General features: G+C 38.8%; 1 protein-coding gene across 4 annotated transcripts in view; it reads right to left on the bottom strand.

Annotated features, from left to right (window-relative positions):
- The window catches only part of LYRM4 (LYR motif containing 4), a 282708-nt gene that overhangs the window by 201132 nt on the left and 67110 nt on the right, over positions 1–14466 (bottom strand). The window lies entirely within an intron of this gene.

Raw genomic sequence — 14466 nt, 5'->3', positions numbered from 1 at the left:
CTCTAGGCCTTTATTCGACATGAAGACAGGTACAGGGATGTCTGAGGCTGCACTGCTCATGATGGTAAACAGCTAAGGTCAGTGTAAATGTCCATCACTAAGGGCCCACTTAGTTAAATTACCACATATCCATACTGTGGAATACTATCCAGCCATTAAAAAGGGAAAAAAAGGTTATATGTTCTGATATGGGAGAATATATTAAGTGGGGAAACAAGAGGCTGTAAAAGACTATTTTTAGTGTAATGTCATCTGTTTTAAACAGAAGAGTGCACACATAAGCATATACACATACTACCTCTAAATGCACAGGAAATTTCTGGAAGGCTAAGTAAGAATCTTAATGTGGGAAGTGAGATTTAGAGTCAAGAGAAGAAGGTGAGAGCAACTTTCTTCTGCCTTTTAAGTTATCTCGAAAACGTAATATTTTGATTAAAAAATTTAAGTAAAGAGATATAAATCTCTGAAAGATCAAGTTATCCAACTTGCAAATCACAGGGGGTTATTGGTTGTGTTCTATTATGCTTCATTCTAACATTTGATAATGATCACCATTGTCAAGGAGATCCTTCAGAGCTAGGGCTCTCAGTCTGTGTGAATTCTGGGTCCCTTACTTATTTATGACAGTGGGTACATAATTAACTGCTCTAAACTTCAGTTTCCTCATCTTATAGTACTGGCTGAAAGATTAAATGAGACTGTGCATGTAAATCATTTAGCATACAAAGTAAGTGCTCAATAAATGTGATCTATTATCATTAATAAAACTCTTTCATCTTACAGTTTGCCATTGCCCTTTTATAAATAATTCTTACTTGACTCTTTCTTTTCAGATTATAAAACATTATCCTATCTTCATTTTACAATAGCCCCATTTTTACTGAGTTTCAGAGAAATTAAGCAGTTAGCCCAAGATCACAACCTAGGGTTTAAAAGCAGATCTTCTGACTTCAAGTGTTTTCTCCCTCTTGATCATAGCTGTCGGTCGACCAACAAGCCCACAGCTCCTATATTTTGACATGAATTAATGTTGATTGTAAAATCCTAGGCATTAGGGGCCATGAAGCTCTTTATTACTTCATATAGTACTTTGGACAGAGGAAACCAAAATGCTACTTACAACTCAATTCTAATGTGTACAACTTTCCTTAAAAAGACTTAAATAAATCTGTCTACATGGTTAGCAACGATAGCACAAAAAGAAAAAACAAAACACCTCACAAAGATGGCTAAATCACCTGTCCAAAAAAATCAATACATGCTTCATTTACTCTATGAATTTGGATCACTGTTGTCCCAAATCTAGGCATTTTCATTAGAGTCTACCATGTTCAATAATTCTTTATATAACAGAAGTTGATCTGACCCAAGGAATGTTTTTTTTCCTGAACTAGAAAAGTAGGCTGATATTGGTATCTTCATTTAGTAGACAAGACAAAGAGAATTTATACAATTTTCCCAAGGTCCTTCAGTGATTTAAGGGCAGAAACAGTTTTTTTTTTTTTTAAAAGATTTTATTTATTTATTTGAGAGAGAGAGAGTGAGAGACAGAGAGCACGAGAGGAGGGAGGGTCAGAGGGAGAAGCAGACTCCCTACCGAGCAGGGAGCCAGATGCGGGACTCAATCCCGGGACTCCAGGATCATGACCTGAGCCGAAGGCAGTCACTTAACCAACTGAGCCACCCAGGCGCCCAGGGCAGAAACAGTTTTGAGTTCACTCACTTGCTTTCTAATTTGCCTCAAATACCACAACCGAGATCACACTCTTCCCTGCTTTAATTTTTTTTCATAGGATTTTCCTGGAATCAGTTCTGAGTTTATTTTGGAATAATAAAGTATTACACTAAGCACACAGAGTAGACAGTACTGGAGTCTCTGTAAATTCCTTAATAGATGCAAAATAATTGATTACCTCGAGTTTTGTTTTTTGCTTTTTTTTTAAAGAGTTTGGCTCAAACTGAGAATGCACTTTTTTTTTTTTTAAATAGCTGTGACTTCTAAATGCTCCCCTTATGTATAAATGTCTTTTAGCACAATGTAACTCTACTCAGGAGGAAATTCATTTGGTATTCTGTGGTAGCACCATCTCTGTTCTGAACTATTCTAATGAGGAATCAATGAAATATGATGTCTCTAATAGGCTGCACATTGAAAATTAATTTAATGTTATTTATTTAACTGAAATCACCAACCCCCCAAACACGTACATGCATGCATGCACAGTATAATTGACCACCTCTGATGTGAGTGAAAACTAATCCAGAAAACATCATCTATTTTTAAATTTTTTTTCCAAAGATTTATTTATTTTAGAGAAAGAGAGAGAGTGTGTGTGTGTGTGTGTGTGTGCACGAGTGCGGGGAGGAGCAGAGCAAGAAGGAGAGAGAGAATCCCAAAAAAGACTCCACCTTGAGTGTGGAGTCCCATGTAGGGCTGGATCCCACAACCCTAGTTTCAGACCAAGCTAAAACCAAGAGTCACACACTCAACCAACTGAGCCACCTGGGTGCCCCAGAAAACATCATTTAAATCAGTTCTCTTTCTCTGACATCTTTGGAAGCATTTTGGGCCAGACTCTTTCTTGGAACATGATGCAGTTAGGAATCTCTGTGCCACATCTCAGCTGCCCAAAATTGAGTACTTGGAGGGAAGGAAGAAGCATACAGTGTAAATTAAAATTCCTATGTTTTAATGGTGAGGTGGAAGGACAGCTATTGATTTAAGTGACCTCAAAATCCCAATCTTTTCCCCAGTAAATTCACTGGCATTTCCACCCCAACTGAAAGAAAGATTAAAAAATATCTAGGTTGCAACTCCCACTGCGGGATGTTCCTGGTTTAAAGTCCCAACAGTCAAAATCAAGGGTCTTTATCATGATATACTCTAAGATCTTAAGTGAAAAAAATATATCAGAGCTGTGGATTGATCAGTCTAGGTTCTCAAATTAGTCTTCCATAGTATAAATACATTAAGTTAGAACAACTGAATTGATGTAACTGATCAGAGAAATTCAAACCCAAAGTGCCATCCCCAAAACTGCCATAACTAGAGTTACTAGTGTTTAGTTATGGAGAACAAATGTGAGTTACTGATTATGAGAGGTTAAGTGTTCATTGTACGGAGGATTATAAGAGAAGCTGCAGGAACTGATTATGAATATAAAATATCCCAACTCTACTCTCAAGAAGTGAGAATCTCAGATGTGATCATACATATTTCTTATCAACAAATAATGGAAAAGCTCCTAACAGTCTCACAACTACTTATTAGAATTAAAGCTAGTGTTTGGAATCATGAAATGGTATGATCAGAGTAGGCCCAGTAGAGCTTCCTGGAGAATGTAGTCTTGGATAATTTTCATAGTTCAATCTTTTTTTTTTTTAATTTTTTTTTTTTAAAGATTTTATTTATTTATTTGCGAGAGAGAGAATGAGAGACAGAGAGCACGAGAGGGAGGAGGGTCAGAGGGGAAGCAGACTCCCCGCTGAGCAGGGAGCCCGATGCGGGACTCGATCCCGGGACTCCAGGATCATGACCTGAGCCGAAGGCAGTCGCTTAACCAACTGAGCCACCCAGGCGCCCTTCATACTTCAATCTTGCAAACTGGTTTCTGAACCTGAGCCCACAGCTTCAAGAAATCGATATATCTTATGCAAAACTTTGTATGTATAGGTATATATATTTCTGGGGAAAGGGTAAAGAGCTTTTCATCAGATACAAGGCACTGTGTTTAAAACTTGCCTAAATACCAGATTGCTGGGAGGTTGGCAGAACAGGAGGACCCTAAGCTCGCCTCCTTTCAGGGATACAACTAGATAATACTCATATCAGTGTAAATAACCCAGAAAACAACCTGAAGACTGGCAGAACAAACTCCACAACTAAATGTAGAGAAGAGGCCACACTGAAGAGACTATGGCGGGAGCAGACGCATCTGTAGGGCTCTTGGTGGGAGGGAGGGACCCCTAGGTACAAAAAGGGGAGAAAAACAGACCCCCACACCGGGAAGCCTGCACTGGGAAGGTAAATCCCTGTAACATTTAGCTTTGAAAACCAGAGAGGCTGAATATCATGAGTTCTTACAACCAGTGGGACTTAAAACCTTGAATTTTAAAAATCAGCTGGCTCAGCTCTGGGAGAGCAGGGAGGCGGAATGAGTCCCTGCCCTTAAAGAGATGACACAACAAACAGCCCACAGAGATATAGCATAGAAACAGCAGTTTGAAAACCCAGCTGAGGTCTATAGGAGGGAGAGCTGTTTACTCATCTCAGAGCTATTCTGGAGGGACAGAGATTCTTGGGGGATGCCTCCAGGAACAAAGGAGCTAGCAGGTGCTATTTCCCTCCCTTGCTCCCTAGCAAGACACACAGGCACCTGCAGGAACCAGCTACCAAACTTGCTACCACTGCCCCTCCCCCCACCACTGTACTTCAGTTGATCTGTCCCCTCCAGCCAAGCCTGCCTCAGTAGCTGTGCTGCATGTCTACGCCCTCAGAAGGCCTGTGAGCAAAACTTGCTAACACTGTTCATCCAGCCCCCACTGCAGATCCGCCTCCTCTAATACGTTCTTGGCCAGAGTCCTTCCAAAGCAGTGACCCAAGCTGGGCAGTGTGCAAGCAGTCCCAATAGGGGTCAGCACCACTCCAAAGACACTCCTGCCCCAGAGAGAGGGAAAGATAACCCCACACACCAGTCAGACTGTGGCCCCAGCAGTGGGCTGGGGGCAGACAACTAGTCTGACTGCAGGCCCACTCACCAATGGAAATTTCTCAGGGGACAACAAAGGGAAAGCACCCTGCAGTTTGGTGCTCTGATCTTTCGCAAATGTCTGGTCTCACTCAACTCAAGACCCAGAAAGCCACAGACTGGCCCACTAATACCACGGGAACCACGCATTGCCCACAACAGGTAAAGAGAACCACTGCAGATGACTGGACTGAGGGAAAAAGCAGCACAGCTACAATAGCAGGGTGCACACAACACGTATAGGAGACACCCCTGAAACGCCAGGTTCCCATGAAGAGGGGACACTGCACTGCAGGTCACTACAGGACCTCTTCTTCATAAGGCCACTACTTTCAAGAGCAGGAGATGTGGCTGACTTTCCTAACACAAAGAAACAGACAGAGACAGACAACATCAGGAGACAATGGAATATGTGCCAAAGAATGGAACTGAATCATGGGAAGAGATGTAAGCAAAATGGGTAAGTCATATGTCTGATAGAGAATTTAAAATAATGATCATAAAGATACTCACTGGACTTGAGTAAAGAGTGGAGGACATCAGTGAGACACTTAACAAAGAGATAAAAAAGAACCAATCAGAGATGGAGAACATAATAAATGAAATAAAAAATAGGCTAGATGGAATAAATAGTAGACTAGAGGAATCAGAAGAATGACTCAGTGACCAGAAGGGTGGAGGAATGGAAAGTAATCAAACTGAGGAGGTGAGAGAAAAAATTATACAAAATGAGAAGAGATTTAGGGAACTTAGTGACATCATCAAGGATCATAATATATACTTCATAGGGATCCCAGGAGAAGAGAGAGAAAAGGGGGCAGAAAATTTATTTTAAGAAATAATAGCTGAAAACTTCCTGAATCTGGAGAAGGAAGAGAAATCCATATCCAAGGGGCACAGATATCTCCCAACAAAATCAAGCCAAGCAGAGCAACACCAAGACAATACTAATTAAAATGGCAAAAAGTAGTGACAGAATTTTAAAAGCAGCAATAGAAAAGAAAATAGTTACATACAAGGAAAACTCCATAAGGCTATCAGCTGGTTTTTCAGCAGAAACTTTGCAGGCCAGAAGAAAGTGGCAGGGTATATTCAAAGTGCTGAAAGGTGAAATTCTGCAGCCAAGAAAACTCTATCCAGCAAGGCTATCATTCAGAATAGAAGAAGAGTAAGAGTTTCCCTGACAAACAAAAGTTAAAGGAATTCAGGACCACTAAACCAGCCCTACAAAAATTGTTAAAGGGGATTCTCTGAGTGGGAAGAAAAGATCATAAGTAAAAGTAAGAACAGTAGGAAGCACAAAAGCAGTAAAAATAAGTATATCTATAAAAATCAGTCAAGGGACTCACAAAATAAAAGGATGTAAAGTAGACATCATAAACCTAAAACATGGCTTAGAAAGGAGTAAAGAATGGGTTCAAACTTAAGTGACCATCAACATAGGCTGCTACAAGCAAAAGACATAATATGCAAATGTAATGGTAACCACAAATCAAAAACCAGTAACAGATACCTAAAATATAAAGAGAAAGGAATCCAAGTATATCACTGAAAGAAGGTCAACTTATGGTGAGAGAAGAGAGCAAGAGAAGAAAGGAACAGAGAAGATCTACAAAAACAAACACAAACCCAAATAACTAAATAAAAAAATAACATACATATCAGTAATTACTTTGAACGTAAATGGACTAAACACTCAACGTAACCTTATACCTAAAGGAGCTAGAAAAAGAAAAAGAAACAAAACCCCCCAAAATGAAGGAAATAATAAAGATTAGAGATAAATGAAATAGAAAACTAAAGAAACAATAGAACATATCAATAAAACCAGGAGCTGGTTCTTGAAAAGATCAACAAAATTGATTAGCCAGACTCATCACAAAACAAAAACAAAAACCTAAAAAAGAGAGGGACTCAAACAAAATCAGAAATGAAAGAGTAGAAATAACAAGTGGCATCACAGAAATACAAAAGATTGTAAGAGCATTTTTTTTTAAAGGATTTTATTTATTTATTTGACAGAGAGAGACAGTGAGAGAGGGAACACAAGCAGGGAGGGTGGGATAGGGAGAAGCAGGCTTCCCGCCGAGCAGGGAGCCCGATGTGGGCTCAATCCCAGGACTCTGGGATCATGATCTGAGCCTAAGGCAGACGCTTAACGACTGAGCCACCCAGGTGCCCCTGCCTGATTGCTTTTTTATGTTCCTATTAATATTTAGGAGCTTTCTTCTGAAGTCCAAACGACATAAACTAAGACAGCCATCAACATGGAGATAAGACCCTCCACCAGCAAAAAAAGGGCAGACGCTTAACAACTGAGCCACCCAGGTGCCCCGACTGTAAGAGAATATTGTGAAAAATTAGATGCCAACAAATTGGACAACCTAGAAGAAATGGATAAATTCCTAGAAACATAACCTTTCAAGACTGAAGCAGGAAGAAATAGAAAATTTGAACAGATTACTTGCAACAAAATTGAATCGGTAATCAAAAGCCTAGGACCAGATGGCTTCACAGGTGAATTCTACCAAACATTTAAAGAAGAGTTAATACCTGATCTTCTCAAACTATTCCAAAAAATAGAAGAGGAAGGAAAACTTCCAAATTCAATCTATGGAGGCCAGCATTACCCTGATACCAAAACCAGATAAGGATTCCACTAAAAAAGAGAACTATAGGCCAATGTCTCTGATGAACATAAATGCAAAAATCCTCTACAAAATATTAGCAAACTGAATCAACAATACATTAAAAAAATCATTCACCGGGGCGCCTGGGTGGCTCAGTCGGTTAAGCGACTGCCTTCGGCTCAGGTCATGATCCCGGAGTCCCGGGATCGAGTCCCGCATCGGGCTCCCTGCTCGGCGGGGCGTCTGCTTCTCCCTCTGACCCTCTTCCCTCTCGTGCTCTCTGTCTCTCATTCTCTCTCTCAAATAAATAAATAAAATCTTAAAAAAAAAAAAAATCATTCACCACAATCAAGTGGGACGTATTCCTGGAATGCAAGGGTGGTTTAGTATTTGCAAATCAATCAAGGTGACAGATACATCACATTAACAAGGGAAAGAATAAAAACCATATGTTCATTTCAAGAGATGCAGAAAAAGCATTTGACAAAATACATCCATTCATGATAAAAATCCTCAACAAAGTTGGTTTAGAGGGAACAGACTTCAACATAACAAAGGCCATACATGAAAAACACATAGCTAACATCATACTCAATAGCTGAAAAACTGAAAGCTTTTTCCCTAGGGTCAAGAAGAGGACAAGAATGTCCACTCTTACCAAATTTATTCAACATAGTACTAGCAGTCCTAGCCACAGCAATCAGACAAGAAAAAGGAATAAAAGGCATCCAAAGGTAAGGAATAAGTAAAACTCTCACTATTTGCAGATGACATACTATATATAGGAAACCCTAAAGACTCCACCATAAAACTACCGGGATGATAAAGGAATTCCGTAAGAATAAAAAATAATATACAGGAATCCAATGCATTTCTGTACACTAAAAATGAAGCAGCAGAAAGAGAAATTAATAAAATAATCACATTTACAATGACACCAAAAATAATAAAATACCTAGGAATAAACTTAAGCAAGGAGGTGAAAGACCTGTATTCTGAAAACTATAAATCACTGATGAAAGAAACTGAAGATGACACAAACAAATGGAAAGATATTCCATGCTCATAGATTGGAAAAACAAATATTTTTAAAATGTCCATAACTACCCAAAGCAATCTACAGATTTAATACAATTCCTATCAAAATATTAACAGTATTTTTCATAGAACTAAAACAATCCTGAAATTTGTATGGAACTACAAAAGACTCCAAATAGCCAAAGCAATCTTGGAAAAGAAAAGCAAAGCTGGGGGTATCACAATTCCAGATTTCAAGTTATACTACAAAGCTGTTGTAATTAAAACAGTATTGTACTGGCACAAAAACAGACACACACATCAATGGAATAGAACAGAAAGCCCAGAAATAAACCCATGATTATATAATCAATTAATCTTCGACAAAGGGGGCAAGAATATGCAATGGAAAAAAGACAGTCTCTTCAACAAATGGTGTTGGGAAAACTGGTCAGCTACAAGAAAGGAATGAAACTGGACCACTTTCTTACACCACACACAAAAATAAACTCAAAATGGATAAGGACCATATCACAAATGGATAAGACCAAATGTGAGGTCTGAAACAAACAAACAAACAAACAAACAAAATCCTTGAAGAGAGCACAGGCAGTAATTTCTCTGACATTGGCTGTAGCAACATTTTTCTAGATATGTCTCCTGAGGCCATGAAAACAAAAGTGAAAATGAACTACTGGGACTATATCAAACCAAAAACTTCTGCACAGCAGAGAAACAATGAAACCAGAAGACAACTTGGTGAATGGGAAAAGATATTTGCAAATGACGTATGTGATAATGGCTTAGTATTCAAAATATATAAAGAACTTTGACTCAGCATCCCCAAAACATATAATCCAATTAAAAATGAGCAGAAGACATGAACAGACATTTCTCCAAAGAAGACATAGAGATGGACAACAGGCACATGAAAAGATGCTCATCACTCATTAGAGAAATGCAATCAAAACTACAGTATCACCTCACATCTGTTAGAATGGCTAAAATCAAAAAGACAAGAAACAACAAATGTTAGTGACGATGTTGAGAAAAAGGAATCCTCATGCACTGTTGGTGGGAATGCAAACGGTGCAGCCACTGTGAAAACAGTATGGAGGTTCCTCAAAAAATTTAAAATAGAGCTATCCTATGATTTAGTGATCGCACTAGTGGGTATTTACCCAAAGAATATAAAAACGCTAATTCAAAAGGATACAAGCATCCCTATGTTTACAGCAGCATTATTTACAATAGCCAAATTATGGCAGTGTCCATCGACAGATGAACAGATGAAGACGATATGGCATATATATGCAATGGAATATTATTCAGCCATAAAAGGAATGAAATCTTTCGCCATTTCCAACAGAGAGTATTATGCTAAGTGAAAGAAGTCAGAGAAAGACAAATACCATATGTTTTCACTCTTATGTGGAACGTAAGAAACAAAACAAATAAAAAAAAATAAGACAAACCAAAAAACCCAGACTCTTAACTACAGAGAACAAATTGATGCTTAGTGGGTGGGGGGTGGGTGAAACATGTGAAGGAGAAGAAAGAGTACACTTATTATGATGAGCACTGAGTAATGTGTAGAATTGTTGAATCACTATATTGTATGCTTAAAACCAATTTAATACTGTATGTTAACTATACTGGAATTAAAATAAAAAAATAATAATTATAAAAACTGCCTCAATACCTTAAAAACCGCTGATTTTAATTTTAGGAATTTGCCTTAAGAAAACAGGGATGTACATAAAGATATTTATGGCCACACTGTCTGTAATAGGGGAAAAATAAAAAGAAACAAGTAAATTTTCCACATTGGGGGGATAGAATAAACATATCATGGTAAGACATAAAATGGAATACTGGAAGCCATAAAAAAATCATGAGGCGAAAGAGAACTGATTCACAGGAGAACTGTTCACCATAGCTTATGTAAAAAGAGGTTATAGGGGCGCCTGGGTGGCTCAGTCATTAAGTGTCTGCCTTCGGCTCAGGTCATGGTCCCAGGGTCCTGGGATTGAGCCCCGCATCGGGCTCCCTGCTCGGCAGGAAGCCTGCTTCTCCCTCTCCCACTCCCCCTGCTTGTGTTCCTGCTCTCGCTATCTCTGTGCCAAATAGATAAATAAAAAAATCTTAAAAAAAAAAAAAAAAGAGGTTATAAGCCCAGTGTGCAGTTATGATCCCCAGAGGGGCTAAAAAGGCAAACGCGTCTCCATTTTTGTTCATGCCAGTGGTCCATGTAGGTTGAATGATTGTCACAGGCAATTCAAGGAATGATCTGAAGTCCGAGACCAGAGTGACCCCAAGCCTCTGAGTGTAAAGAGTAGAGCCATGTGACTCTGGCAAGAATAGAACTCCAAGATAAAACCTCGGAATGGGTTAGCAGGAAGTATCTCCATTGAGGATTGGGCTAGAGTAAGGAGTTTGGTGAACTGGGAGAATTAAGACAGACAAGTGAGAAATGTACCTGAATGTAATTTAGGTTTTATCCTCATTAAAAATGCCCCCCCCTTCCCAGTGATATATAGATGCAAACTAGGTGACAAGGGAATAAGAAAAATCAACAGTTTATAACCGCTCAGTAAATAATTGATTCAGGCAAGGTATGTTAATGGGTCTGCAAACCACTGGCAAAGGGTGAAAGGTTGATGGGGCATAGGTTATTTATTAATTACAAAGAGAAACAGGATGCTTATAATGTCAATATCTGGTCAATTCCACTCTAACAAATGATCAGATTTAGCAGAAACAAATAATGGTACAACCAGAATTAGGGGCCTCCCGATACAATGCAAAGGGAGAACGTCATAGTACCAAAGCAGTGTTCCTGCCAAAGTGATTACTCTGAGTGTAATAACAGAGAAAGAATCTCACACATTCGTATTAGGGAACATTTCTTATGTCTCCTTTAACAGAAAGGGCAGAGGACCTCTTTTCTTATGTCTCCTTTAACAGAAAAGGGCAGAGGAACTCTTTTTTGTTAAAGGAGACATAAGAAACGTGACTGGAAAATGCAATCCTTGATCCTTAAATGGATTCTGGATCATGGAAAAAAAAAGCATTATAAAAGGTTACATAGAATAATTGGAAAATTTGAAAATGGACTGCATATTCCACAATATGTATCGATGTTCAATTCTGAGGTGTGAAAATAGTGTTGTGATAATATAGAAGAATGCCCTTGTTCTAAGATATACAGTGAAGCATATAGAAGTAGTATTATGCTTGTAACTTGTTTTCAAACAGTTCAATAAAATAAAAAAGAAATAGGAGATAAAGCAAACATTGCAAAAAAACTGCTAACACTGGTAGAATTCAGTAAAGGGTAAAATATTTATTCTTTTACATAAACTGTTTAAGTCCAAGTAAAATAATAATTAAAAAATTATTATTATTAAGTTATTACTAAGAAGAAAACTATCCAGAGAAGAACAATATGCTACTTTTCATTCCAAAGAAACATGCTTGAGATGCTAGTTTTAATAGTCCGCCCATAAACTATCCTACATTCCTACCACAGGTACTGGGGCAATGTGTACTGAGTAGAGCACACATTTAGAAGAGTGAATCATAAACTTCTTCAAAGTTAAATTTGCAAACCTCCCATACATGTTATCAGTAAATATCACAGGCATTATAAAATTAAGATGAGTCTATAATCCACTTCTTCAGAGACACAGCCTATTTCTTTGCTGAGTAGTATACTCTCTATAGGACCTTGTGAATGACTTTTAACATGCTGTAACTTCTAACTGAAGACGACCAGGGGTGAGGGAGTGGAGGGGGAGTTGGGCAGAGAGAGCTGCTAGAACCAGGAAGGAGGGTCCCAAGGGCAGGGTTTGGCCCTGCCATACAAAGATTCCCTTACCAGGTGAGCCGGGTGAGAAAAGTACAGACTATGGGCACTCTGTTCTCACCTCCCTGAACACGCCCTGGATATGTTCTAAAAAAGCACTCCTCACACACTCTTCCAAATGTGACATGTAGCAAGGGTCTATTAGAAAAAAAAGTTAATGCAAACATTAAAAAAAATTCTGAGGTCCTAATCATTACTAGACTGTTGTGACAATTAGACCTTTGTGCCTCATGCATCCCCCTTCTTGTTAGAACAGAACATACTGCTTGTGGGGGCCTTGTCATGGGGAAAGTGCTCTGTGGGAGGGGCACTGCTGCTCTCTCCTGTGATCAGATCAACTCTTCTCAATTGGTGCAGTTAAAAGACATCAAATCCACAAGCTATACCCATAATGTATCCAAAGTGTGTCTAGGCATAAAAGCTTAATTCCCATTTGTAGTTTGGTAGACACAATAATAAAAAGCATGGCGTTCTATAGCAGAAAGCCTAAAATGCAAGATCCTTGAACAAGAAAGTGAAGGGGCTGATATTAGAAAAGAAACTCTGAGTGACAATACACTTTCTCCTCCTGTTGAGCAATAAGTTCTATTTCAGCATCTCCATATACTACATGTGATTATTTCTCCATAAAATATATTTAAAGAATGTCTTAGGGGCACCTGGGTGGCTCAGTTGGTTAAGTGTCTGCGTCAGCTCAGGTCATGATCCCGGGGTCCTGGGATCCTGCCCTGAGTCAAGCTCTCTGCTCAGTGAAGAGTCTGCTTCTTCTCTCTCTCCCTCTGCCTCTCCCCGATTGTGCTCTCTCTCTCTCAAATAAATATTAAAAAAAAAACAACCCCAAGAATGCCTTGATAGCTTTATTAAAAAGCAGTATTTCTGAAGACTATCAAGTTGTGGGTCATTAGCCACTCCAACTGAAGAAACACGTGATGGAAGGGCAGGGCTCTTTAGCATGTAATCTTACAGAGAGTAGAGAAAAATGGCCAGGAGGAGATTTGGTAACATTAGCAGACAGATTCTGTATGTAGTGCTTCTGTTCTTCCCATTTTGGTCTTTGAAAAAGAGGCATTGGGAATCTTAAGAGAAATGGGGGAAGGGGAAATAAAGTAGAGTTTCCCAGCTAAAGTGCTAAAAAGGCAAACTGAAGTTGTTCTCTAAATTACCTAACAATCGAAGTAACAAGAGACCCTGTCTATGGCTGAGACAGACAGGAGCAGACAAGGAAAGAAGACCAGAGACCCTCACAATCCCCTAGCCGAAACTGGTAGTCAATCAGGAAAGGCCCTTGGAAAGTCTGATTATAGGATTACAGGTGCCTTACTAATCAAATTCTGCGTATACAGTTTGGTTAGGAGGTAAGGAAAGGTAAGGTAACAGAAAATGTTTCCTTACAAAGGTAAGGAAACAGAAAATGGACATAGAGCACCAAGGTACTTGTAATTGACATTTAGACAAGAATAACTGAAATTAATGGTTTATGTTTAATTTCAGGGGCTTTAACAGGAATACGATCTGATAGTCTAAAAGTATGTTAAGCAGGGCATGAAAACCAACAGAATGTGTGTCATATGTATAGGTATATGTAGTATATGTAGTATATGTATATATATATATATAAAGGGATTTATTTTAAGGAACAGGCTCATGTGATCATAGAGGCTTAGCAAGTAGGGGGTAGGCCGCAGACTGGAGACTCAGAGAGAAGTTGCAGTTTGAGTCCAAAGGCCATCTGCTGGCAGAACTCCTTGCTCAGTGAGGGTAGGGGGTGGGGAGGTATCAGCTTTTTGTTCTACTCAGACCCGTGAGTGGATGAGGCCCACTCATATCATAGATGGTAATCTGCTTCATTCAAAGTCCACCAATTTAAATGTTAATCTTATCCAAAAAATACCTTTACAGAAATACCTAGAATAATGTTTGACCAAATATCTGGGCACCTTGGCCCAGCTAAGTTGACCCATAAAATTAACCATCACAAAACCCTATCTTTGGGACCTAAAAAGAAGTAATTTTATCACTTAGGAGTATTAAATCAGATCCCAAGGAATGCTTCTAAGGAAGGAAATAATAAAAAAACAAACAAACTAGCTGTAAGGGCTAAAAGAATAAATCTGAAGTTATGAAATAAGATAAAAATTCTCAGTAAAGTAGGAAAGAGGGAAACTTCCTCAACTTGATAAAGAATATCTACAAGAAACCTAGA

This window comes from Mirounga angustirostris, unplaced genomic scaffold (genome assembly GCF_029215605.1).
Source record: "Mirounga angustirostris isolate CCGP_5_RB_7025 unplaced genomic scaffold, mMirAng1.0.hap1 SCAF_8, whole genome shotgun sequence".
Classification (NCBI taxonomy): Eukaryota; Metazoa; Chordata; class Mammalia; order Carnivora; family Phocidae; genus Mirounga; species Mirounga angustirostris.
Note: the sequence above shows the minus strand (reverse complement) of the source record. Positions and strands in the feature narration are given on the sequence as shown.